Genomic DNA, 25,834 nt, shown 5'->3' with positions numbered 1-25,834 from the left:
ATATTCATATACACATGTTTATATATATTCTATCTGCACATTTTCAGAGTTTTAATAGAAATTTAGTCTTCAAAAGTGAATAAGCAAAAGTTGTGTTCTTCTTCTCTGTTTATGTAATGCTTACATTTTTCCTCAACAGGGTTCTGCCAATGTATGTGCTTTTCATTGTGTAAGGGCAATGTTTAGATGCCTGGCGCTCTCTGTCCACGGAGTAAGAGGCTGAGGAATAGTAAAAGAACTGCCTGCTCTTCATTAGGACAAATACCTAATGCATGCGGGGCTGAAAACCTAGATGATGGGTTCATAGGAGCAGGAAATCACCATGGCCCATGTATACCTATGTAACAAACCTGCACATTCTGCACATGTATCCCAGAACTTAAAGTAAAATAACATTTTAAAAAAAAGCAAACTGCCTACTCATATATATAAATAATCACTATCAGTCTACCAGAGTGTTTAAAATTTCATCTATTATTTAGGATATTATATCTCCTATTAATATGAATGCATTAACCAGAATGGATAATGCAAGAATTTATTAAGTGTTTCGTAAAGTATAAGACCTAAACAAATGCAAGCTAACAATAGTGCATAAGACACACTTTGACATGGATTATTTCTATCAGGTATCCACCCAGAAAACAGAAACTTCAGTGATAGAAAATTCAAAACAATTCTATTAGTCATCTTAAAAGGTGTTAAAAGAGAACAGTTGCTCATTTAAAGATAGGAAAATTATCTCTAACAAGAAAGTGTTATGCATATCATAAAAAAAACAATTTATAGTCTATTTTGATAAGTAGCTTGCCAATAAAAATTGTCATACATTTTTATAAGCTTTCTAATAGCATTTCAATGTATTATACTTTAATTGGGGGAGTTTTGGAAATTTATAAGTACTAAATTATATTATTAGTTTCTTCCGTGTTTTAATATAAATAAAATTCCAATATGTTAAAATTCATTTTATATAGGTATAGTTTTCATAATTAAAGGCATGGAGCAGTCATATGCTTTTAGTATGTCACAGATTAGTATGCAATGAAGAACAATATAATCTCTTAGTCTTTTTGTGTAAAGTTCCATCGATAATACATTTCAGAACACTGTAATATAAAATGAACAAGAAAAAAATGCCATCATCATCTCTTGGGTATTGTACAATGCAAATTTTATCAGGTCTTTTCTAAGGCAAAACACAAACCTCTCACCTATTAAACATGATAAATTAACATAAAAGATACACTGGAGTCCAAAGACAAAAATGGAAGAGATAGTATTACTCAGTGGGAAGTACAAACACAATGGAAGAACTTGAATTATTTTTGCTCTGTTGTTCCTGCACAATAAAAGAACCATGGCAGACATTGCAAATTCATCACACACATTCACTCTATTTGTACTTTCTTTCTGTTATAGAACATGTATTCTTTGATATATTAAATAGATGTGTTCCCTCAGAAATGATAAATTCCATATATTGAGTGCAGTTGTTTTATTAATATTTAATACAAATATTAATGTAATTTTTTTCAGGAAAGTTTTCCGAAATAACAAAATTGGAAACATATCTAAATCCCAAAAAACAAAAGGGTCAGAAACAACAATTGGAAGATAAGTGGCTCTTTACAATGAAAAGTCATGAGAAAAAATGGTTTTATACATATAACTGTGGGCCCAAGGAGGGCAGGTGAGATGTCTCCCATCACGAAGAAATGCAGACCAATAAGGTCCAAAATTTCTATAAACCTAAACCTCAGATAAGTTTATGCTCTAATTTAATAATCCCATCTCAAAAGATCTCTGCAGAAGAGGCAGTCATGTTTCTATTTTAAGTAGAATCCCAAACTACACATTGTGGTAAAAATTTCCGATATGGAACACAAAAATATGCTGGATAAAATGTTAACATTCATTTTAAAAAAATAGTCAAGTACTTGTGGAGGAATAGTCAAGTACTTGTGGAGCTTTCTCTTCATTTGGATTACTCTTCCAACTTAGTATAGCTTTAAACTCAAATTGCATTTAACCAACTTACATTGACCTGACACCTACTGGGTTACAGGCATTGTGCTGGATCTGTTCTAAGCAGGCTAAAACAATGACCAAATATAATAATAATAATAATAAGTAGAGTAATAAGAAAATAAGAATCCTCCAAATTAAAAGTAATATGCAATTCAACAGACATTAAGCAAGCACTAAATTGCTCTAGAAGCATCTGCTGACTTCTGGTCTGAGGTGGCCTGGAACTTTGGCTTAATGGTCTGTGCACTATAAACAGGGCAAAGTCTGGACAGGGGTTTGGATCAAAAGATCTTTATAAAGTTGGAACTCTGGGAAGGCTTTACGTTCAACTGAGTATGTCTCAAAAAATCCTAAAATACAGAAGGAGATGTTTGGAACACTTTCTTGAAAAATATATATATATATAAATATGTCTCCTGGGATTTCTCTTCTCTTTTCTTTTTTTTTTTTTTTTGAGACGGAGTCTCGCTCTGTCTCCCAGGCTGCAGTGAGTGGCGCCATCTTGGCTCACTGCAAGCTCCGCCTCCCAGGTTCCCGCCATTCTCCTGCCTCAGCCTCCCGAGTAGCTGGGACCACAGGCGCCGCCACCACGCCCAGCTAGTTTTTGTATTTTTAGTAGAGACGGGGTTTCACCATGTTAACCAGGATGAACTCGATCTCCTGACCTCGTGATCTGCCTGCCTTGGCCTCCCAAAGTACTGGGATTACAGGCGTGAGCCACCGCGCCTGGCCCTGGGATTTCTTAACTGCATTCTGCTTCCAGAGGTGCTTGACACCAGAATTTCTGAAGTAGGGTTGAAATAACAGGCTGAAGATTGAGCTCGAAGTGGCCTTAGGCCCTTGCTATCCTTACCTGAGAGAAACAACAGAAGCAGGCTCAAAAACAAACAAAAACCCCCAAAACCCACAAAACTTTAAGTCAAGCCTTCAAATAATCTCCAAGATTTATTTTCCAAAATAGAATATTAACAAAAAATTAAGTTGACAAGAAAATACATATCCTGAGTGAGAGTTTCTGACACGAAAGAGACTATCAGAATGATCTACGTACCTCTGAGTAAGAAGCAAATCTATAAACACACAGGTCACCTAGAAGTAAAAAACATATTAACTAAAATTAAAATAATGCAGACTGGTTTTACAACTATTTAGAGAAAACTGAAAACACAATTAGTAAGCTGAAAAAAGGTCAGTGAAATTTATTCCAAATTGAAACACAGATTTAAACATGTGAAAAACTGGTAGGAATAGGCCAGGTGCGGTGGCTCATGCCTGTAATCCCAGCACTTTGGGAGGCTGAGGTGGGCTTATCAGGAGGTCAGGAGTTTGAGACCAGCCTGGTCAATATGGTGAAAACCCGTCTCTACTAAAAAAAATACAAAAATTAGCCGAACCTGGTGGCATGTGCTTGTAGTCCCAGCTACTCGGGAGGCTGAGGCAGGAGACTCTCTTGAGCTCGCGGCGGAGGTTGCAGTGAGCCAAGATCGAGACACTGCACTCCAGCCTGGGTGATGGAGTGAGATTCTGTCTCAAAAAAAAAAAAAAAAAAGAAAAGAAAAGAAAAGAAAAGAAAAAGAAAAAGAAAAAAAAACAGTAGGAATAGGAATCATCTACTATGCATTTGTACAGAATACATAAGAAGAGAGAAATGATGAGAAATAAACAATATGTGAAAAACAATGGCTATTTTCAGAACTGATGAAAACTATTATGCTATAGAATCAAAGATCCCAATTTATTGTAAACAGGAACAATTAGAAATCTATGCATAGACATTTGTAATAATAATATTGCAGAAAATAAAAGACAATGACAAATTCTTAAAAGGAGCAGAATTCTGGGTGAGGGGAGAGACCATCTTAAAAGCAATCTTGAAAGGATTGCATTAGGTGGACAGATTATTTATAACAGCAACAATGTAAACTAAAAAATACCACTATGCTAAAAAAGAATAACTGCCATCCTAGGAAGCCACGCTCTACACCTAAAAATTTTAATCACTATTATGAATATTGAGATATATTTTAGTGACACTGTTGGAAAATAAAGATAAACAATAATTTCTTGGACATCCTGACAAAGAGTCATTTACAAAAGGCAGAAAATTATAATAGAGTTTCATTAGACTTCTAAAACCAATAGAGAAACTTTTTAAAATGATTTCAAAACCAGAAAGCATATCACAGACACTGTAGCCAGCCAAATTCTCCTTCAAGTAAAATGGCTATGAAAATGCAAGGACTTGGGAATAATTGTTCCCATAAGAACTTCTTGAGAAACTCTTAGAGAATGACCTTCAGACAAGAAAAAATGATTTGAGAAGCTTCAGCATAAGGTTTGTGGATAATCACTAAATATATTTAATTGTTGGATTTAGACTAAATAAGAGAGGTAAAGTGCCAGAATAGTATGTAAACATTACATAATTGGACAAGTGCATCACTCCTCTCTGAACTGTGGAAGGGAAAAAGCCACGAGAACTATAAAGTAACAACTTCTTTTTAACCCATATCAGAGCTGATATCACAGAACAACAATACAACCTGAAAGCTGAGGAGAGACCAACTGGAGATATATGTGACCACCACCAAGTACATAAGAATAAAAGAACCAATACTTCAATGAATTGCTAAAAGCTGAGTAAGTGTTCACATGGCAAAGTAGGATCTCTGGATGGGAAATTGAAGATGGTCTCCCTCTGTGGTTGCAGGTATGAAAGGGACAGTCACCACTGCAGGAAAGATGAACCAGTAAAACTGGGAAATAATGTAAACAAAGCTGTCTTTTCCGTAGATGATATTAACATTCACACTTCTCAAATGACCTGTGGTAAACGGCCAGAAGTTTTTTGAAAAACCATTTATGACCTTTTTTTTTTTTTGTAAAATATAGTAATAATACAGTAATAACACACTAAGATGCTGTGACAATTCTATGTTTCTATGAAAATTTTGCTATGCCTATTCTGAATGTCTTCACATACTTCCTTGCAGATGAGTAGTGAACACTGGGTGGAACAGCCTTAGTCTACAAGTCACATTTTGAGTAGATCTGAAACTATACATTTAAAAAAAGTCCCTGTCATTTATATTTTGTTTCATAGGATGTTAAGGGCTGGGCACAGTGACTCATACCTGTAATTCCAGTGCTTTCAGGGGATGAGGAGGGAGGTTTGCTTGAGGCCAGAAGTTCAAGACCCGCCTGGGCAAATTAGAGAGACTTGGTCTCTACAAAATTTACCTGGGTGTGGTGGCCTATTTCCAGTACTGCTAGCTACATAGGAGGCTGTGGCAGGAGGATAGCTTGAGCCCAGGAGTTTCAGACTGCAGTAGACTATGATCCCACCACTTCACTCAAGCCTGGGTGATGGAACAACATCGACTTAAAAAAAAAAAAAAAGGTGTTAAGCAAGGTATTTGTTATAAGGGCCCTAAATACGTGTCAACTCCATTTCTTTTTACCAAAAAAAATTGAAAACAACTTAAAGTACTCATATCATATGCTCACAAATAGATACTTTTAAGAAATAAATCCAACAAAGATATGCAAGGGCTCTATTGTAAGGAATTAAAGATTATATAAACATCTTATTGGGAAATTCAGTACTATGACAATATCTGCATTCCACAGATTGATTTGGGTTTTCAGCTTAATTTTAGTCAAATCATAACTGGGTATTATTTGGAAGTTGGCAGGCTAATTCTGTATTTTAAGTGCTGGAACAAAGAGCCAAGTATAAGCAAATTTTTACATGAAAGAAGTACAAGGAGTGAGATGATCTATTATAAAATTTTATTAAATAAAACATTATTGTGTTTATGCTCAAGTACAAATAAATGGACTTATTTATGAAAGTAGCACAGAAATGGCATTGCAGATTATGCAGGAAAAGGTGAGGTATTATAATAGTTCTGGTTTTTATTGAAGAGTCAGCACTTAGCTTTAGTCTTGCTTTTTTATTCTTTGGTTATTTTAAATCCTTTTCCCCGTTTGTTTGTGATTTTGCTTTGTTTTGCTTTCTTTTATGTTTTAGAGGGAAGGATGATTTCAACAGAATTACTATGCTTGGCCTAGATATGCCTTGCTGTATGTTTATCCAGCTTGCCTTGACTCCATAGCGTTATTGCTGAATATCTCCAACCAAAATTTTGAAAATTCTCAGCCATAATGTCATCAAATATTGCTTCTGTTTATTTTCTATCTCCTTCAAATACTTCAATTACAAGTATGATAAACCTATCATAGTTACCAAACCTATCATACTTATATCTTCTATGTCTCTTGTACATTTTTAATGTATTCTTTCATTTAACCTATTCATAGTTCATTATGAGTATTTCTTCTGACCCATATTCCTATTTGCATTTTTCCCAGCTCTGACTAATGTATTAATCTCACCTTTCAGATTGTTAATTTCTGTTATGTATAATTTTCAGCTCTAGAATTTCCATTTGGTTGCTTTTGAAAGAAAGATATCTATCAAATTTCTCAAACTCATCTCATATTTTCTTTACCATATTACCATAGTCTTATCTTTTTTTTTTTTTTTTTTGAGACAGATTCTCGCTCTGTCGCCCAGGCTGGAGTGCAGTGACGCAATCTCAGCTCACTGCAAGCTCCGCCTCCCAGGTTCACGCCATTCTCCTGCCTCAGCCTGTTGAGTAGCTGAGACTACAGGCGTCTGCCACCACGCCCGGCTAATTTTTTATATTTTTAGTAGAGACGGGGTTTCACCGTGGTCTCAATGTCCTGACCTTGTGATCCACCCACCTCGGCCTCCCAAAGTGCTGGAATTACGGGCGTGAGCCACCATGCCCGGCCTCCATAGTCTTATCTTTTTAAATTCTGATCTGATTTTTTAAAGTCTAGATTCCCTTGGAGTCTGTCTCTAATATTACATTTGCTTGCTCAATAGGCATGATTATTTTTGATTAAGTGCTAGGCATTGTAGAAAAAATAGTAGAGGTATTTTCAGCTCTGGAGGAAATGTTCTTCACAGAGCATTTGTATTTTCTTCTGCCAGGGGTCTAAGGCAAGAGCAATTCCAAGTCAATTTACTCATTCTACATTTGTGACAATTTGAAGCTGTGTTTCTCTCAGTAAGGGTTTGTTTATCTGAGTATCTTCTACTAAGCTATAATTCTTTGGGTGACCTCTGTAATACTAGTCAGGTCCATCAGGGCTCCCAGTCCCTGGTAGATCCTAAATTCCAACTTTTGTCCCCCTAGCCTTGTGTGTCTGTTCAAATTTCCTCTAAAATTTCAAGCCTGCTAAGTAAATTAGGGCCTCAAATACTTAGAAAAAAGTTTTGTTTAGTTTTTCCTCACAGATCCAGACTTGTATTACCTTGGTAGCTCTATATCTTACAACATATATTTTCAGCATATACTCTCCAGTTTTTCTATTTGTCCTCATCATGTGTGCTTGTTCAAGTACCTAATTCACTGTTATGGGAAAAAGAAATCGGATAACTTACCTCTGGACCTAAAAATTGGCACTAATAACATTTATGACACCTGAAGTCTGTTCTTTATAACTATATTTTAAGGCATTAAGTGTGTGTGTAGGCTAAGAGCTATCCATATTTTTAGTATAAGTAAGTTTATTTTTGTAACTACATGGGAACCCAAACAATATTACTGCTAATATAAATTGGCGATTGAGTTGAAAAATGGGCAAGTTCTACTAATTTTAACCATTGACATTGCTGTTCAATTCTACTGATTTGTTTCAACAGAAAAATGTGTATTCCAACATCTTCTGCTGACCTCTTCATTTTCTGAAAAACCAATTTACCTGCAGATAGGAACAGAAAGGCAGGGTGTGCATACTGGTGAGAATTATGAAACAAAGATTAATGAATGGTGCTTGTCAAAGATTTGCTGAAGTCAAGTATTTTGCACAGGTTGCCTGATATAGCAGTCATGCATTCATTCAGTCTAGAGAGTTTAGGACATAAAAATGGAATCATGCCAGATGAGTGAGCTAACGAAATGTGAGTGTCTGAATGGTAGCAATGCACCCCACATACTTCAACTTAATAAAATCTGGCAATTCTCCCTTCTTAGACCTCATTTTTCCCTCTGTTGATTGAATATGGATAACATTTCTAAAAGATAAAGGATAGGAGTAGGGATATGCAAACTATTTACATCCTTAATTTACTCTTAATTCTATGGGACTTTCTAAGCACACTAGCCATGGTCCCAACAGGCAATTTAAGGTAAACTGATCTGTGTTTAAAAGAAGATTAACCATAGATAAATTTAAAATGGTAATATAAACTGTAGTCACAATTCACAGCACCAGTATAATAGATTTCTAATATCATTAGAAATTAGATTTATCATTTTGAGGACATTGGAAAGCAATATTTTGTTTTCCTTGTAGTAGTTTGTTCTCTATTTTACATACGTAGAGAGAATTGTATCCTAATTAACTTCTAACTTAAATACTAGGAGCTTAGTTTGGATGTCAAGTCCCTACATTAATTGATAGCCAATTATTACTCAAATCTGCAGGCCCTGAGATATTTATAATATGTCCTGTGATACTGTTTCCTTTTATTAGTTGATATGATTTGTCTCTGTGTCCCCATACAAATCTCACTTCAAATTGTAATCCCCATAATCACCGCATGTCAAGGGCGGGAGAAAGTGGAGGTAATTAAATCATGGGGGTGTTTTCCCCCATGCTGTTCTTGTGATAGTGAGTTCTCAAGGGACCTGATGGTTTTATAAGCATCTGTCGTTTCCCCAACTTACACTAACTCTGTCCTTCTGCCTTGTGAAGAAGGTGCCTGCTTCTCCTTTGCCTTCTGCCATGATTGTAAGTTTCCTGAGGCCTCCCCAGCAATGCAGAACTGAGGGTCAGCTAAACCTCTTTCCTTTATAAATGACCCAGTCTTAGATGTTTTTTCAAAGCAGTGTGAGAATGAAGTAACACAATAGTCAAAAAGAATAGCAAGAATATAAGGCAGTAACAAAAATCTTCCTTTACAGAGAAAGACACTTGTTTATCTAGAGAAAAAACTCAGTTTCAAGATAAAAATCTAGTTCTCTAGGTAAAAATTATCTCTGCTTTAAGGTTGTTCTATTTAGAAATATTTACTCGCTATGTATAGAGAAACATTCCATTTCTGTTTAGATATTTTATTTAAATCAAAGTGAACGAGCATGTTCTTGAATAAAATTATGTAACTCATCATTCTGATAAATTAATAGTTTGTTTCAATGTCATATGTTTTAGACATTTAAATATTTAAAGTTAAATTTAAATCAAGTTAGAAGTATTTGTGAGGAGATGAGAGTAATTGTCCCTGAGAACATTTTAAATCACTATTTATAGATTTTCAAAATCAAATTTTTTTGTCTTGTGCCATAAGTTGATGAAGCAATGACAAATTCAGTGGTTAGAAAAAAAGGCATAAAAACATAAAATTGAGAGAAAAAAATCTATGAAAACAATAATGGCACTGAGCTATTTCTAAGTTATGGCTGCAGGGGGATTAGAAAGCTGCACAAGAAGTTTTGGGACATTTTATTTTATTTTATTTTATTTTATTTTATTTTATTTTATTTTTGCACAATAAGAGATACCTTTTATCCTGGATTCCAAGAAATAAATATCTCCCTAATAATGATAATAAAATAATAATAATTTAATTTTCCCCGCTTGCTTAACCACTCATACACATGGCTTCAGCAAATAGAAAGTTGATCTAGAGAAGATGTTCCCACTGCCCACCTAGTGGGTGATAAAGACATGTTTTAATAGGTGAATGAAACAAAAGAATGGTGGTCACAAATAAATCTAAGATAGTTTCTTTACTATAGAACTTCTGAAAGGATGTAATAAATACATAAATGTAGAATATGAATCAACTTGGAAAGAGTATGGTATATGAACAATATTTAATACTTTTTATGACCACAGTGTGATAAGAAGACTTATAAGATGGCTCCCCAAGATTCTGGGACCCTGGTGTACACACACCTTCTTCCAGTTATTAAATGAAATACTAATCTACGTACTGCTGTGAAGGACTTTTGCAGTTGCATTTAGGGTTCCAAATCTGTTGTTTTAAGGTTGGGGAAATAATCCAGAGACCCTGACTTAGTTAGGAGAGGCCTTTAAAACATGTTTAAAATGTGTTTTCTCCAGCTGTTTGCAAAAATGGAATTCAGGGATTTGAGGCACAAGTAGGAAATAATGTGTCATTGTTTACGTGGATAGAATAGCCACATGGCAAGGAATGTGTGTGACCTGTGGGTGCTGACAGTGGTCTCTGGCTGACAGTCAGAACATAAATAGAGCCCTCAGTCCTTCAACAACAAGAAACCAAATGTTGGCACAAATAATAAACTTGGAAACATTTTTCCCATCTAGAGCATCCAGATGAGAACTCAGACTGGAGAATACTTTTATTCCAGTCTTATAACAATACCCTGAGCAGAGAATAAGAATGCAGTCATGCCGTGGTGAACTGACTTACTGAACTACGAGCTAATAAATGGGTGCTGTTTATTCAGCTGCTCTGTCAGTGATAGTGTATCGCATAATAAGAAAAACTAACACCCAAACACAAAAATATACCTCACTTTTTAAAATTTGATGAACTTCCTAACTTCTGTCTTTCATTTTTTCCCAAAGCCCAGTATAATTACTATGTATAAAAATAATATGGACATGCAGTTTCAGAGAGCAATGCCTGATATTTTGTAAAACATCTTGCAAGACTGAAATCTATTTTCAAATTTATTATTTACTTTTTGACAGCTGTCTTTTCCAATCCTCTAAGGCCCTTCATTTCTGGATTCTTCTGTTTCCTTCCTTCTTGGCCAATTCTTGTCGAGCTCATTTCTTTTAGTTTATACCTTGTAAAGGTACTCAATAGTCAGGAACACACAACTAACCATGGCTCTTTCCAACCATATTTCCTTAGAGTTGCAACTCAGTAGGCACATGGTATGCCTCCCAATTTATTATTGAAGAAAATGTTAACCAAATGTTTTACCGAGTAGTAACAGGTTGTTTCAGCCTCCCAACTTACTATATTTGTTTCTTCTGTGCCCATCACCTAAGAGCTACCACAGAGACACATGTTAGAGATTTTGTTATGATAGTGCTCTAGTAAAAGCTGGCAGTTACTTTACTAAAGGACACTAATTGCCAAGACAAGCAAACCTCGACCTTTCAGAGGCTTAACACAATAGAAGTTTATTTTTTGCTCATCTAATTGTTTAGTGTAGGGTTACACTGATAGACATGAGAGAGAGTGGTGATAGAGGCAAACAGATTCTACACAATGATTCAGGAACCAACACTGCTGGCCATTATGCTATTTTCTTCAATTGGACACCAAGGTTTACCTGACTGTCAACATCTAGTTGATAGATGGGCAGAGAGCATGACAGGGTATGATAGTTTATTGGTAATATGCTTTGAATATCATCTCCAAAACTCATGTTAAAACTTAATTCCCAATGATGAGGGGATGGCCTTTAAGAGGTGATTGACGTATGAGGGCTCTGCCCGCATGAATTTATTAATTCATTCATGGATTAAGGAGATAATGAATTAATGAGTTAATGGATTAATGGGTTACAATGGGAGAGGAACTGGTGTCTTTATATGAAGAAGAAGAGAGACCTGAGCTAGCACATTAGGATGCTGAGCCCCTTTGTCACGTGATACCGTGAACCGCCTCAGGACTTTTCAGAGGGTTCTCATCTGTAAGAAGGTTCTCACGCAATGTCGCCCCTTGCCTTTGGACTTCTCAGCCTCCATAACTGTAAAACATAAATTCCATTTCTTATAAATTACTCAGTTTCAGGTGTTCTTTTATAAGCAACAGAAAATAGACTACTACAATGTGGTGGGCTTGAAAGTGGTGTGATTTTGTATGCAGCATTCCTTCGACTTGGATTCAGTCACATGACCACCACCTGGATGGTGTAGGGATGCTGGACAATGTCACCCAGCTGTGGGTTAATTAAGAAGAGAAAACAATTTGAGGGATACAAAATATTTCTGTCTCAGTATACTTTCCCACCTGTTCAAATCTTTTTTGAGTTGTTAATTCTTTTAATTCTCTTAATTACCTTTATTTCCCTAAGAGAAACAAGTGTGTGTTATCTTAAAACATTTTTATAGAATTTGCATGTAACATTGTGATTGTTTCTAAAATAATTCCTGAAGAGTATAGACATATATAAATAATTTAAGTACCATATTGGTGACATACAAATGTTTAAAGCCTTCTCAGCATTACATAGTTAACAATATCTTCACATTGATTTCTTTAGTTTACTGATTTGTGTCTATCAACAAATTCTATCTTACCAACTAAACCATAGACTCCAGAGTAGTTGAAGAAATACGAATGATATTCTAGTCTATTGAAGGTGAATAAAGTGATATACACACATGTCACATCAAAACCTTTTAAACAGTTGCTTTTAGTATTTTATTATTAAAATTTTTGAAGATACACTGAAGTAGAAGAAATAGTACTATGAACTAACATCTATCTGTCACCTATTTTCAACAGTTATTGACTGCTATGGACTGAATGTTTGTGACTCACCTACCACCACCACATTCACATGTTGGAGCCTAATTTCTGCTGTGGTGGTATTTGGAGGTAGGGTCTTTGAGAGGTGATTAGGTCATAAAGCTCTCAAGAGGTCTCCTAGGTCATAGGAGCTCTCAAGAATAGGCTGGAGCTGTTAGAAAAGAGAACTCAGAGATCTCCTTTGTCATTTCCATGATGTGAGGATATAGTAAAAAGACAGCCGTCTATAAGCCAAGGAGAAGGCCCTCACCAGACACTCAGTCTGACAGTGGCTTGATCTTGGACTTCCCAGCCTCTAGAACTCTGAGAAATAAATGTGTGTTGCTTTTAAACCACTCAGTCTATGGCATTTTGATATAGCAGTCCAAATAATCTGAGACATCAACTCATGGACAATTAAAGAAGTATGTTTTAAGTGAATGGTAGCACTTCATTTTTCCAAGGTATAACAATTTTTGCATAATATTTTGTTTAGTCAAGTGGGAATGTTCAATAATCACGAAAGTACTATTGTTGAATATACCTTTTATAATTTCATGATCTAATAATTAAATGTGCAAATGGTGAAATAACATCCACACACATTACCTACTAATACTGTATATAAGACACAGAAATGACTAAAGACTTTTTTTGCAAGTGTGTAATAGATGCCTTGAGCTATATTATTATTCTCAATGCTATTCGCTTTTCTTGAAAGTTCTAATGATCTTAAAAGCCAAATTTCATACATTATTATCTTTAAAAAATGCTTTTATCTAATATTTTTATAGACAATAAAAAGTTGAATCTGATGTTGTTTTAACTCTCAGTGTTTCAGTTAGATAATAGTTAAATAAAACATAACAGAAATTGTCATAAATTCAATTGAGAGGCAAAAAGATTACAGTGATTCAGATAACTAACAAAGCACACATATTCAGGTGAGAGAAGACTACAAAAAGGCTTTAAATAATTGTTAAGTGTTTAATTATATGAGATGAGAAAATGTTCTAGTCAGAAATATACACACATGCATTCATGCATATACTTCTCTATAGATGGTCCTTAAACAAGATATAAAATTGGTCAGGTTTTTTTTTGGATCGAAAACTCTTCACACTTTGACTCTCTTGTGACCAGCATTGAACTGACAATTTTTTGAGTTTCATAAAGGTTTTAGAATATAGGTACCATGTATTTATTACATCTGTTAATCATGCAGCATGTTCAATTTAGTCACATGACACTGAAATAGCATTAAGCATCAGAAAGATAGTACAAAGCTATGTGATGAGCCAAAAGGTATTGGCAATATAGTTCAATATAGATAACACAGCAAATGACTCAGGAGATTCTATTCTAACCTGAAAAGAAGCCAGGATATGTGGTCAAACATTTGAACTTTAAAAAACACAGTTGTCTTATTTTTAAATTAAAAACTGCAAATGTATACAGACATGTTTACATTGACATGCTCCTTTATTCAATAACTAATCAATTCATGTCTATCATCTGGGAGAGGGTCTCATATGGATTAGAAAGAACCACTAAGTACTGTATTTCAAATTTTAAGAATAAAACTAATGGTTATTTACTTGATCTCATAGCATGTAAAAAACAGAAAAGGAAATTGCTTTTGCTTTTTATGTCACTTAATGGTAACAGTGTTCATCAAGTCTTTCAACTGTAATCCCATCAAAAGTACTTCAGATATGTCTCTAAAAGTCTGTTTTTCTCTCTTTCTTCTCATTGTTACTGCTTAGTTCAAGCTCTCATATCTGTCACATGAAATATTATAAACAATCATCTAGCCACTTCAGTTATTACTCTTAAAATGGAAATAAGTCATCTATTTACCAGTATTAAAACTATTTTGGCACCCTGGGCATATGGAATAAATGGAGCCCTTGGGTGGGCATAAACTGTAGGCTTACAATGCACAGTATAGCTCTGGTCCCTTATTTGCTATACCTGTCTCTATCCTCCCACCCATCTCTTACAGTGTAGTCTATAAAACGTTTTGCCATATCTTAGACATGTTAGATTCTTTTATAATCATAGAGCTTGGCTCGATTTACTCCTCATTGTATAAAATCAACTCTCCCCAGTTGAAGTCTGACTATCATTGAAGACCCAGCTCAAATATAACCTCCTTGTTATAGCATTCCTTGTAAGGCCCAGGCAATACTGATTTTCTTTTCTCTGTGCTACCTTAGAATTGTGTATAAATATACTCATATATATTAAGTACAAATGTATGTTATATCTGGGTGTATGTATATTCCAACAAAATCATTTTTATAGTGTATTATAATTATTTAGTGCATAGGTTTTCTTCTACCTTACTATACTAGGCTAAATAAATTTAAGTTTCATTACCATTTATCTTTTTATTCTTAACATCTATAATAGCATATTTCCTAAATGATAGTAACAAATGTTTGTTAAATAAATAAATACATCTGATGGAAATGATAGTGTAATAAAAATAAGGCTTTATACATAAACTATATATTTCATATTTGCTTTTTTGTTTATTAATCAAGCATAATTTTATTTTCTATTGTTAAGTGTGGTAGGAAGAGAAAGGGTTAAGTTTTGTGAATTAAATTTGTTCATAGTCAATACATTTTCTCAACAAAGGATGGAATTTTGCCTGTTGAAGTAAAATATTTTCTCCTCTCCCATCAGTTCTGATTTATGCCCTCTTAGTATGCCAATATAAGTTCAAAATTTACATATATGTTCTATATTTTTACCCTTGAGACAACGCTTTTTTAAAAAATCTATGTTTTTGTGAGAAAATCTCTACATAAGATCAAAATAAACTCAGAAATTGGTAAAATATAAAAATCACAATTTTTTTTCTAGGAAGTCTTTCAGACTTCCAAAACTTATATAATTAGAAACTTTTTATAGACTTTCCTATTTATATTATATAATACATTTGAAAAACATTTCTCTGGTTGTGAAGATTGTGAGAGATATTTATTTAAAATTCATGGAACACTGTACGATTTAGTAAACTATTTCTGAACTTCATTATTATTAATACCAGTATTCTTCAGCAATGTTCTAGAAATGTAATTTAACCTCTGCCCAAGAAAAAACAATTTTTTCACTTTTTAGTCTAAAAATTTACATATGAAATCTGAGTCTATACTATATGGAGTAAGGTGGTGGATAATGGAGTGAAGAAAAAAGAAAAAATATCATTTATTTTTCTTACCTTCTACTCTTTTATTCTAAACCAAATCCTTTTAAATATGAAGTTAGAAAACCAAAGTTAGGGGACAAAACAGTAAGATGAGATATTAGGAAAGAAAAATAAATAAATGAGAGACATGGTGTGAGAATTTATGGAGTCTATTCTGGAGTGGTTGTGTAACTTCAGAATCTTTTCAGAATGAAAAGAAATATTTCTAAAACTAGAGCTCTCTTTAACTTCATTATGCATGACTCAAACATTTCATTAGCTGTCTTTCCTTTTTGATTCCAAAAAGTGTTTGTGGTATACATTATAATCTGTTCAATGAATACAGAATTATATATGTATTATTCACCATTATAAATTATTATTTGCAGTGTTCTTCCCCAGATTTCTAAATGATAGCGATTTTTAAATTTTGAATACTAACAATATATAGAACACAAAAGTGTACCTGTAAGACTAAACAGATTTTACCTTCTACCAATTCTTCTCTCTACAATTAAATGCCATCAAATAACTAAGCTGATGAAACTTTCTAATGTCCTTTAGTTTTGGAAAATGTTAAGAAAATAATATAATAACATTAAAATAAAACTTTGAAGAAAAGGCTATTGTTCAAAAATTTTAATGAAACATTTTCAGTTCTTATTCATGTGTGCACATATATTACCGTAAGTATAATCATATTGCCAACTTTTGTTACTTAAGTTAGCATTATACTCCTGCATTTTCCATGCAGCCATACATGATGAATCATTTATTATATGTATCACTTAAGTATTCTCAATTAAAATATATTTTAATTTTCAATTATTGCAGATAATGCCTCATAAATGTAGAAATTTGTTCTTGAAATAGTTTTTTAGGTTCCAAAATGAAGTTGAAGGAAAAATAACAATATACCTAGGAAGAGAACAGATTTCAAATATGTTTGGTTTTGAATGATTTATAAACAGTAATATGTATAGATCTTGATACTTTAAGGTTTTTAGAACTTACACATGGAAGTATATATTCATTTGGGAAAAGAAAGTGATTGAAAACCACAAAGAACTTTTTCTGCTATCCTGGGTAAGTTATTTAAGACTTCTAAAACATCCTGGTCTCCTTTGTATACAAAGATGATGATTCGACTTTTCAAAAAAATTTTTTTGAGGATTGAATAATTTTATATATATATATATATATATAAAATAATTACCACTACACCCAGCTAAGTTTTGTATTTTTAGTAGAGACCGACTTTCACCATGTTGGGCAGGCTGGTCTCGAACTCCTGACCTCATGATTCACCCATCTCGGCCTCCGAAAGTGCTGGGATTACAGGCGTGAGTCACTGTGTCCAACCCCAACATTTGTTATTGTTACTCCTTTTATTTTAGCTGCTGTAATAGACATATAGTTGTGCAGAGGGGTTAACATAGCAAACCTGAGATTGCTAACCTTAAAGCGCCCTGCTCACAAGGCTGGCTCTTGGTTGGCATTTTGAAACATGGATTTTGAAAGGGTCTCCACTCTCTGTTAAAAATGGCTTGCCTGTACTTAAACTGTTTGTACAAAAATTTGGTTTATGTTGAGCATCTATGTTCAGTCTGGGAGTCTGGGATTTTGATATATGTTAGTCAGTGAGTGCCTACATGACCAGCCCTCAGTAAAATTCCTGAGAAATTAGTTTAATGAGCTTCCTTGATAGACAACATTTCATATTTGTTGTTACAACTTATTGCTGGAGAAAGTGTGTCCTGTGTGACGATACTTGGAGAGAAATGTTGGCAATTTCTGCCTGATTTCTACTGGAATTCTCTCTGTGTAGTTTTCGTTTATTAATGTTGCTTTGCATTATTTCACTATAATAAATAATGGCCATTGGTATTACAATATGCTAAGTCCTGTGAGTCCTCCTAGTGAATCAGCAACCTGGTGGTGCTTTTTTGGATCCCCTGACAAAGTAATAATATTTTACATTAGTCTCAATTTGCATTTTCCCACTGGCTAGTGATATTGAACAAATGTGCTCATTTGCTATGTGTGTGTGTTACCTCTGGTAAAATGTCTCTTCCTGTTTCGTGTATTTGTTTATTTTCTAGTTAGGCTTTTTTTAACAGCTGAATTTTGAGAGTTGCTCATATAGTCTATATATGAGTTCTTTATCAGATATTTCATTTACAGACATTTTCTTCCAGTGTATAATTTTTCTTTACGTCCTCTTGATGGGGTATTCAAGAGACAAAATATTTTAATTTTGATGAAATTATATTTATTGATTTTTTGTTTATGGATCATGTCTTTTATGTTATATTTAAGAATACAGCATCAAGTCCTATGTCCCAAGGATGCTTTTGTTTGTTTTCTAAAGAGTTACAGTTTTCACTTTTTATATTTAAATATCTAATCCATCTTAAGTTATTTTGTATAAGATATAAGGCTTAGAACAAGGTTTCTGGTTTGTGCATGTCTGATATTTCCATCTCCGATTGTTGAAAACACTATTTTTTTCCTCCACTTAATTATTTTTGTACCTTAAAAGTACCCATTAGTTATGCTGTCATAGGGATAATTCTGGGTTCTCTATCCTGCTCTATTGGTCTATGAGTTTTTCTCTTCACCAACACCATGCGTCCTTGATTACTGTAGTTATATAATAAGTCTTCATATCAGGTAAAGTAATTTTTTTTCCATTTTCTTATTCTTTTATCAAAATTGTTTTAGGTATTCTAGTTCCATTGCCTTGAAATATAACTTTAAGGATAATCCTGCCTATGTCTGTAAGATAATCTTGCTGTGATATTGAAAAGAATTGGGTGAAATCTGTATAACAATTTAGGGAGAATTTTCATCTTTATTACGTTTAGTCTTTCAATCCATGTACATAGTATATCTCTTCACTTTTTTGTATCTTCTTTGATTTCTTATATTAGAATTTTGTAGTTTTCAGTAAAAAATGTCTTGTGAATGTTTTGTTATATTTACATCTAAATATTTCTCTTTTGGGGTATTTCTAAATAGTGTTGTATATTTAATTCTTTTGTATATGTATTTACCACTAGTATACAGAAATTATATTTTTAACATATTTAAGTTGTATCCTGAAAACTTGCTAGACTAGTTGTAGGACTTTTGTGTGTGTGTGTGTGTGTAGATATTTGTAGATATTTTGGTCTTTTTTTGACTAGTTCTAGGAATTTTTTTTTTTTTTTTTTTTTGAGACGGAGTCTCGCTCTGTTGCCCAGGCTCCGCCTCCCAAGTTCACTCCATTCTCCTGCCTCAGCCAAGTAGCTGGGACTACAGGCACCCACCACCAGGCCTGGCTAATTTTTTTTTTTTTTTTTTTTTTTTTTTTGGTATTTTCAGTAGAAACGGGATTTCACCATGTTTGCCAGGATGGTCTCAAAAAGCTAAGCAAAACCCAGACAATACAAGCCTAAAGAAATCTGCCAAAACACATGTAATCAAACTTCTGAATATTAAAGATAACAAGAAAAGTAAAAAGCAGTAAGCTTTTGACAGATTTCTTTAGGCTTGTATTGCCTGGGTTTTGCTCAGCTTTTTGAATCTGTTGGCTTGCATCTTTTGCAAAATTTGGAAAATTACGAGTCATTATTTCTTTGAAAACATTTTCAACCACACTTCCTTTCTCCTCTTCTTATGGGTTGTGATCATATTAATTGCCATATATTTTTAAATTGTCCCATAAGTTTTTGAGGTTCTGCTCATCTTCATTTCAGTTCATTTTCTTTTGTGGTTAAGGTTGGATGATTTCTACTGTTTTATCCTCATGTTCATTGATTCTTTCCTCTGTCCCCTCCATTCTGTTGTAAACCTACCCAGTGAGTTATTTTCTTTTTCTTAGTTGTTTTTTCTTACTATATTTTTAGTCACAAAGTTTATATTTGGCTTTACATATTTACTTTTTCTTTACTCACATTTCCTATTTCATGGAAGACATGTTCTATTTCTTAAGTTAGTTTTAAGCTTGCTTGTAATTGCCTATTAAAACATTTGTTTGGTGTCTGCTTTACAATCCTCGTCAGATAATTCTGTCATATTTGTCATATAGTGTTGGTATCTACTGATTGCCTTTTTTCATTCAATCTAAAATTTTCCCATTTCTTTGTATTAAAAGACCCAGCAATCCCATTACTGGGTATATGCCCGAAGGATTATAAATCATTCTACTATAAAGACACTTGAACACATATGTTTATTGCAGCGCTATTTACAATAGCAAAGAGTTGGAACCAACCCAAATGCCCATCAATGATAGACAGAATAAAGAAAATGTGGCACATATACACCATGGAATACCGTGCAGCCATAAAAAAGGATGCGTTCATATCCTTTTCAGGGACGTGGTCGAAGCTGGAAACCATCATCCTTAGCAAACTAACACAGGAACAGAAAACCAAACACCACATGTTCTCATTCATAAGTGGGAGTTGAACAATGAGAACACATGGCCACAGGGAGAGGAACATCACACACTGGGGCCTGTCAGGGGGTGGGGGGCAAGGGGAGGGAGAGCATTAGGACAAATATCTAATGCATGTGGGATTTAAAACCTAGATGGCGAGTTGACAGGTGCAGCAAACCATGGCAACTATATGCTTAATGTTCAGGACATGTTTCACTGAACTTAAAGTAAAATAAAATAAAACAAAAGTGATTTTCCATGGAAAAAAATGACCATTTGTTTTATTATATTATAAGACTCTAGATCTTATTTATTTTTCTTTCTTTAGTTTAGCCAGTGTCTTCTGACATCACTTCAGAAGGGGATGTGGAGAAGTACTGTCTCATTACTGCCAAGCGGATGCATAGAAACCCAGATTTCCCTCTTGACCTCCAATGATACCTTTAGGAGTGAAGAAAGGGCTTCTCATTACTATTGAGTAGAGATGGAATTTCCAGTTCCTGGTCTGCCTCTGCTGAAACCAAGCTAGCTGGGAGGGGCAAGACTCTTGGTACCTTTCCCCACATGGCCTTCAGTGACACTGCTGGGAGAGGAAAGTTCAGCACTGTTGAGTGGTGGTCAAAGCCTTCTTTCTCTGTTAGGCCTCTACTGGTGCCACTCCGGTGGAAAGGTAAGGCACCTCATTTTCAGAGGGTAAGGGTGGAAGTGCAGGCTCCCCCTCTGGTGTGCATTCACACTACTGGTGGGAGTGGGGTAGATAAAACACTTTCATTGTTATAACTTTAGCAGCAGTGTTAGGGTAATTCCTTATAGCCAGGTGGGATTGTTACCCTAAGTACTCCACTTGGTACTCCAAGTCTTTGAAGTATCTAGGTACTAGGTACTCCAAGTCTTTGCTGCTGGATGTGGAACTGGTATTATGCTTTTAATCTGTGTGTTTGGTTGGAATAGAGGGGCTTTCTTTTGTCTAAAATATTTGTCTTGTTAGACACCTTTCTTTCACTGTCACTTCGCTAATGAGAGCAAGCATTTGTTTGTTTATTTTCATCTGCAATTGGCATTTCTGGTTTGCTTGCTTCTCTATCACTAAATCTGGGAAAATTAGGAAAAAAACTCCCAGTAACTTGCCATGTTATTCTTCAGGTCTCAAGCCTCTTAACTAGTCTACCTCCTTTTCTTTATCTTTCAGAGCCTTATGTATACTTTTTATATAATGGTCAGAGCTTTTAGTTATATCTAGCTGGAGAAATATGAAAAAGTGCTTCTACTCCTTCTTTCCAGAAGCAGAAGTACCCACAGGGTCTCAGCCAAGAATAAATGAGATAGTTTTTTCAAAGAGCTAAACACTGACTTTTAGCGACATTTAATAATCATTAATATTCTACTCTGGTATATGGAAAAATATTCTGAAAATTAATTAAAAGAGTGGTTACATAAAATGACGAATTAAGTTATCTCATTGATAATGTACATTAAGTTTACATATTGGTTAATACTCTTATCAATAACTTGTATAGAGTTTGTTAGAAAAAGTGAAGATTTTTAGGATGAAATCTATCTACTAAATGACAGTAATATTTCTTCTACACAGCACTTGCATAAGATTTAATTAGTTTGAAATCTGGTACATCGTCCCAATTTATGCTCCTTAGACATAATTACTAAAAAGGAATTGCATCAACTGGTCTTACTGCCCTATTGCTTTCCCATCTCTCCTTGACATTTAAATGGATTTTCTGAGGATGAAAGAACATCATAAAAGAGAGAGAAAGAAAATGGTAAGAGCATAAATGGAAAGAAGTCAAATCCTGAATTTTTTCTCCCATTTAGCAGCTTGAAACCTTAGAGAGTCTACAGTCTGCAGATATACTTGCTAGTTAAGCTGTTCCACATCAAGTTTTATTTATAATGGTGCAAAATAAAGAACTGGATAGTAAAGCATGCCCAATTTAACAGTCTTTATCCATTTCTCTCCTTACTGTGGAGACTTACAGATTAGTACTTCTACTATCTTTCAAAGACTTGGCACAAACATCGTTGTCTGATAATTTGCAAATTTGTTGTTTCCTAGTTTTCCTACTGTTTTATCCTAACCCTACTGCCTACACAGCACCTCCTCATTTTTATTTTTCTGTTTTTTTCACTTCTACTATATTAAATGTTATGATTTCCAAAGCCTTTGCACAGAGTGCTGTGTTCTTAGAAGAAAGAGCACTATATAAGCCTAACAAGCAAAACTAAGATTGAAATCCAATAAAGGCGAATCTCTAGAAATTATTAGACTCCACTGACAAATAAATTAAACCTTGCTATCCCATTTCCTTATCTTTTCACTGCTGTAGAATTACTGAAATCAATATATCTGAAATGAAGTGCAAACTGTCCATTCAGAAGAAAAGCACGGCACAGAAATGAGTGGCTTCCAAACTTGCCAGGACATCTTTTTTCTTGAAACAATGTGCATAGAGAGTTTTAGCAAGGTTTTTTTTTTTTTTTTCAAGTTATCTGCACTGTTAAAGTGAATTCCAGTGCTTTTGACCTCAATATTAAAGAACTGAACATCTCATAACATAGTCAGGATATAATAAAAGGTCATCCCATTTTCACATTTGAAACTCAGGAGCATCAGTATAAAACTAATGTTTATAGATATGATAGATAAGCAGATAGTTTGAAATTTAACTAGGAGGCACTAGTACCTAATCTAGAAAGAGTGCAACAAACATTTAGATCAGCTTTGCAGAGGACATATGCCATCCAAGCGTCACCAGATAACAGGAAACACGGATACTTTGCTCTTTCATATTTTTTCTATGCTAGCTAATCATATATATACATATATATATGTAAAAATTCAAATAATGTATAGGTTAAGCATGGTGGCTTGCACCTGTAATCCCAACACTTTGGGAGGTAGAGGTGGGAAGATCACTTAAGTCCAGGAATTCGAGGCCAGCCTGGACAACATAAGGAGACCCCATCTCTAGAATAAATACAAAGATTAGCCAGGCATGATGGCATACACCTGTGGTTCTAGTTACTTGGGAGGCTTGAGCAGGAGGATGGTTTGAATCCAGCAGTTGGAGGTTGCAGTGAGTTATGATCATACCACTATATTCCAGCCTGGGCAATGGAGTGAGACTCTGGCTTTAAAATTTGTGTGTGTGTGTGTGTGTGTGTGTGTGGACAGTGAAGAAAAACCTAAAAGGTAAAAGAGTACAAAAATAATACACTAAATAAACATCAGGTACTGGACAAGGCACTTGTACATACACCGTCTCATTTAATACCCCAATTGTCACTACCAGTGAGGAAGCAATACCTTATTCTAGAATTGCAAATCACAGTCCCCAATATGCCCCTAGCTTCTTGGGAAATGCTCTGGCTACAGGCCTGAGGGGATAATGAATTTTATTAGGTGACTTTTACTGTATTACTCTTTTTTATATTTGATTTGCTTGGAAGTTGGCCCCTAGTCCAAGATCAGTCAAAATGTATGTTGCCAGAATTAAAACTATATTTTAGGCAAAATAAATTCTTTCTTACAGGAACTTCAACTGAATGAATGGAAAGTAACCATCAATGAATACCTGTATCAATCAAGATTCAGTCAAAAGGCAGAAACCTCACCACTTAATTGGATAGAGAGAAATTAGTGTAGAGAATTTTTACCTAGGTGACTTAGAGGCAATAAGAGCATAACAAATTTATTATTCCTAAAATGAAATTTCTACCTCTCCTACAGCTGGAGAATATAAGGAAGAAGTTAAAATTATTGAGATTTAGAGGCTTTGACAAGTGGCCTCCAAGGGAAAGGGCTTTTTTTTGAGACTGGCTGTTAAGAAAGTGGTGCTGGTCCACTCATGCTAAAGTTTCTGACCTTGGAGGAGGAAACTTAATGGTCTGGGAGCCAGATCTTTAAGATGGGAGCTTGAGCCTCTGGTATTGGTGTCTTAGAATGGGACACAATCAGCCTGGTATTGCATATGCTGAAAAAAGTCCCGAAAACTTCATTCATCATCTTGCTGCAAAGAGAAACTGCAGCCTGTTGGGTTAAAGATTGCTAGGGTAATGCTCACAGAACCAAGAAGTAGATAGAAAGCCACCAATAAGAAACAAGCTCCATCTTTCTGCTATAGCCTTCCTCTCTTTCTCTAACACTCTGTACAGACAGAGACCAACAGGGAGCCAGCTGTCAAAACAGATACATAGTTTTTAGAATTGCAGCTCCAGTATCAAAAAGCAGATCATGGGTTTGGCTCTGAGAGACAAAACCTTATTAACTGTCACACTCTCTTTTGGGCACTTGGCTTTCACACATGCTCTTCTGTACATATTTGAACTTCCATAAAACAACAAAAATCTGTGTTTACCCTTAATAAGATGCTACTATCTTTCATTCAAGTGAAGATGTTCTTACACTCTGCTGAAAAAAATCATGTAAAATTCTAACCATCATTGTATCTGACTCTGGGAGACTGTCATATTTTCTCTCTCTGATCTATGTTAATTCACCCTCAAATTCAGTCACAGTCATGTCTACATATTCTATTCCCTGAATTATAAGTACTGTTACCTGGGAAGTAAAATTTTTACTGAATGACTAATGTCACCTTCTATAAAATTTGAATAAAATAAGAAGAAGCAGGGATGAAAGGGAAAAAAATTACAAACACACAACAAATAAGGAAGAAAATGTATAAATATATAAAGCATAAATTATTTCTTAAACTGGTCTTGAGGGCATAACTGATATTTATAACTTTTCTATCTTACATGATTTATTCCACTTTTCTTTGCCCTTAAGACATAGGCTTTAGACCATAGTTAATGTCTATAATTTCTTTTTTTCCAGAACTCCTTCCATGCTTTCATTGCCTTCAATTGCTCAGGTCATGTTCCTTTTCTTAGTATAGTACCTTCAATCCTTCAATATTGAAAGGCCTGAAGCATGAGTGGTTACTCTTTTTTCGATTGCTATATTTTCCTATTCATTTATATTGTAATACAGAGAAGACTATAAGATGCCTCAAATAATTATCTGGGCTTCATACATTTCCTTTCCTGTTCTCATTTTATAGTAGCAACCAACCTTCCCCTTGGTAGTCTGAATCAGTTACCCCAGTGAGCAGAGTATCCCCTTTATTTAACTGTTGTTTCCATAGTATGGAGGGCAAAAAAAAAAAGGCCACATGACATTCTCAAGTAGCAATTTAATGGAACTGCAGCCGTTTCTTAGGTGAGAACATACCTCTCTTGGAAGCAGCACTTCCAAAAAAGCAGAGATAAAAATGGAGCAGATGAGAAGCAGTAACTCTGTTATTGAGCCTGTTTTCATAATGAGAAGAGCCACTTCAACTTCTGCTACTTGGTTCTCTTATGCAGAAGGCTTCCTATCAGTTTTACTTCCAGGAACACCGTCATTAATTGGCCAATGCCAGAGCTCTGCACGAGTCAGACTGTTCTGATTGCTGTTTTGCCTTTGATGTCCATTACGGTAGCTATATCCACCTTACCTTTGACAGTTGAGTGCTGCCACTGGCCCTTGCCACCTCGAGATCCAATTACTCCCATTGCATTTAAATTTTGTAGTTGAGTGACTGCGCTTCCCACATTAGATCTG

The 25,834-nt window shown here is 34.7% G+C and overlaps 1 long non-coding RNA gene across 1 annotated transcript; it reads right to left on the bottom strand.

Annotated features, from left to right (window-relative positions):
• Positions 1-3,632: 3,632 nt before the first annotated feature.
• Positions 3,633-12,649, bottom strand: LOC116273693. Its single transcript, XR_004182014.1, has 3 exons — positions 12,620-12,649; positions 11,683-11,822; positions 3,633-5,412 (listed from the first exon to the last, which is right to left on the bottom strand). It is a non-coding gene; the product is annotated as an uncharacterized LOC116273693 (long non-coding RNA).
• Between the last annotated feature and the right edge of the window lie 13,185 nt (positions 12,650-25,834).

Source organism: Papio anubis, chromosome 2 (assembly GCF_008728515.1).
Source record: "Papio anubis isolate 15944 chromosome 2, Panubis1.0, whole genome shotgun sequence".
Lineage (NCBI taxonomy): Eukaryota > Metazoa > Chordata > Mammalia > Primates > Cercopithecidae > Papio > Papio anubis.
Note: the sequence above shows the minus strand (reverse complement) of the source record. Positions and strands in the feature narration are given on the sequence as shown.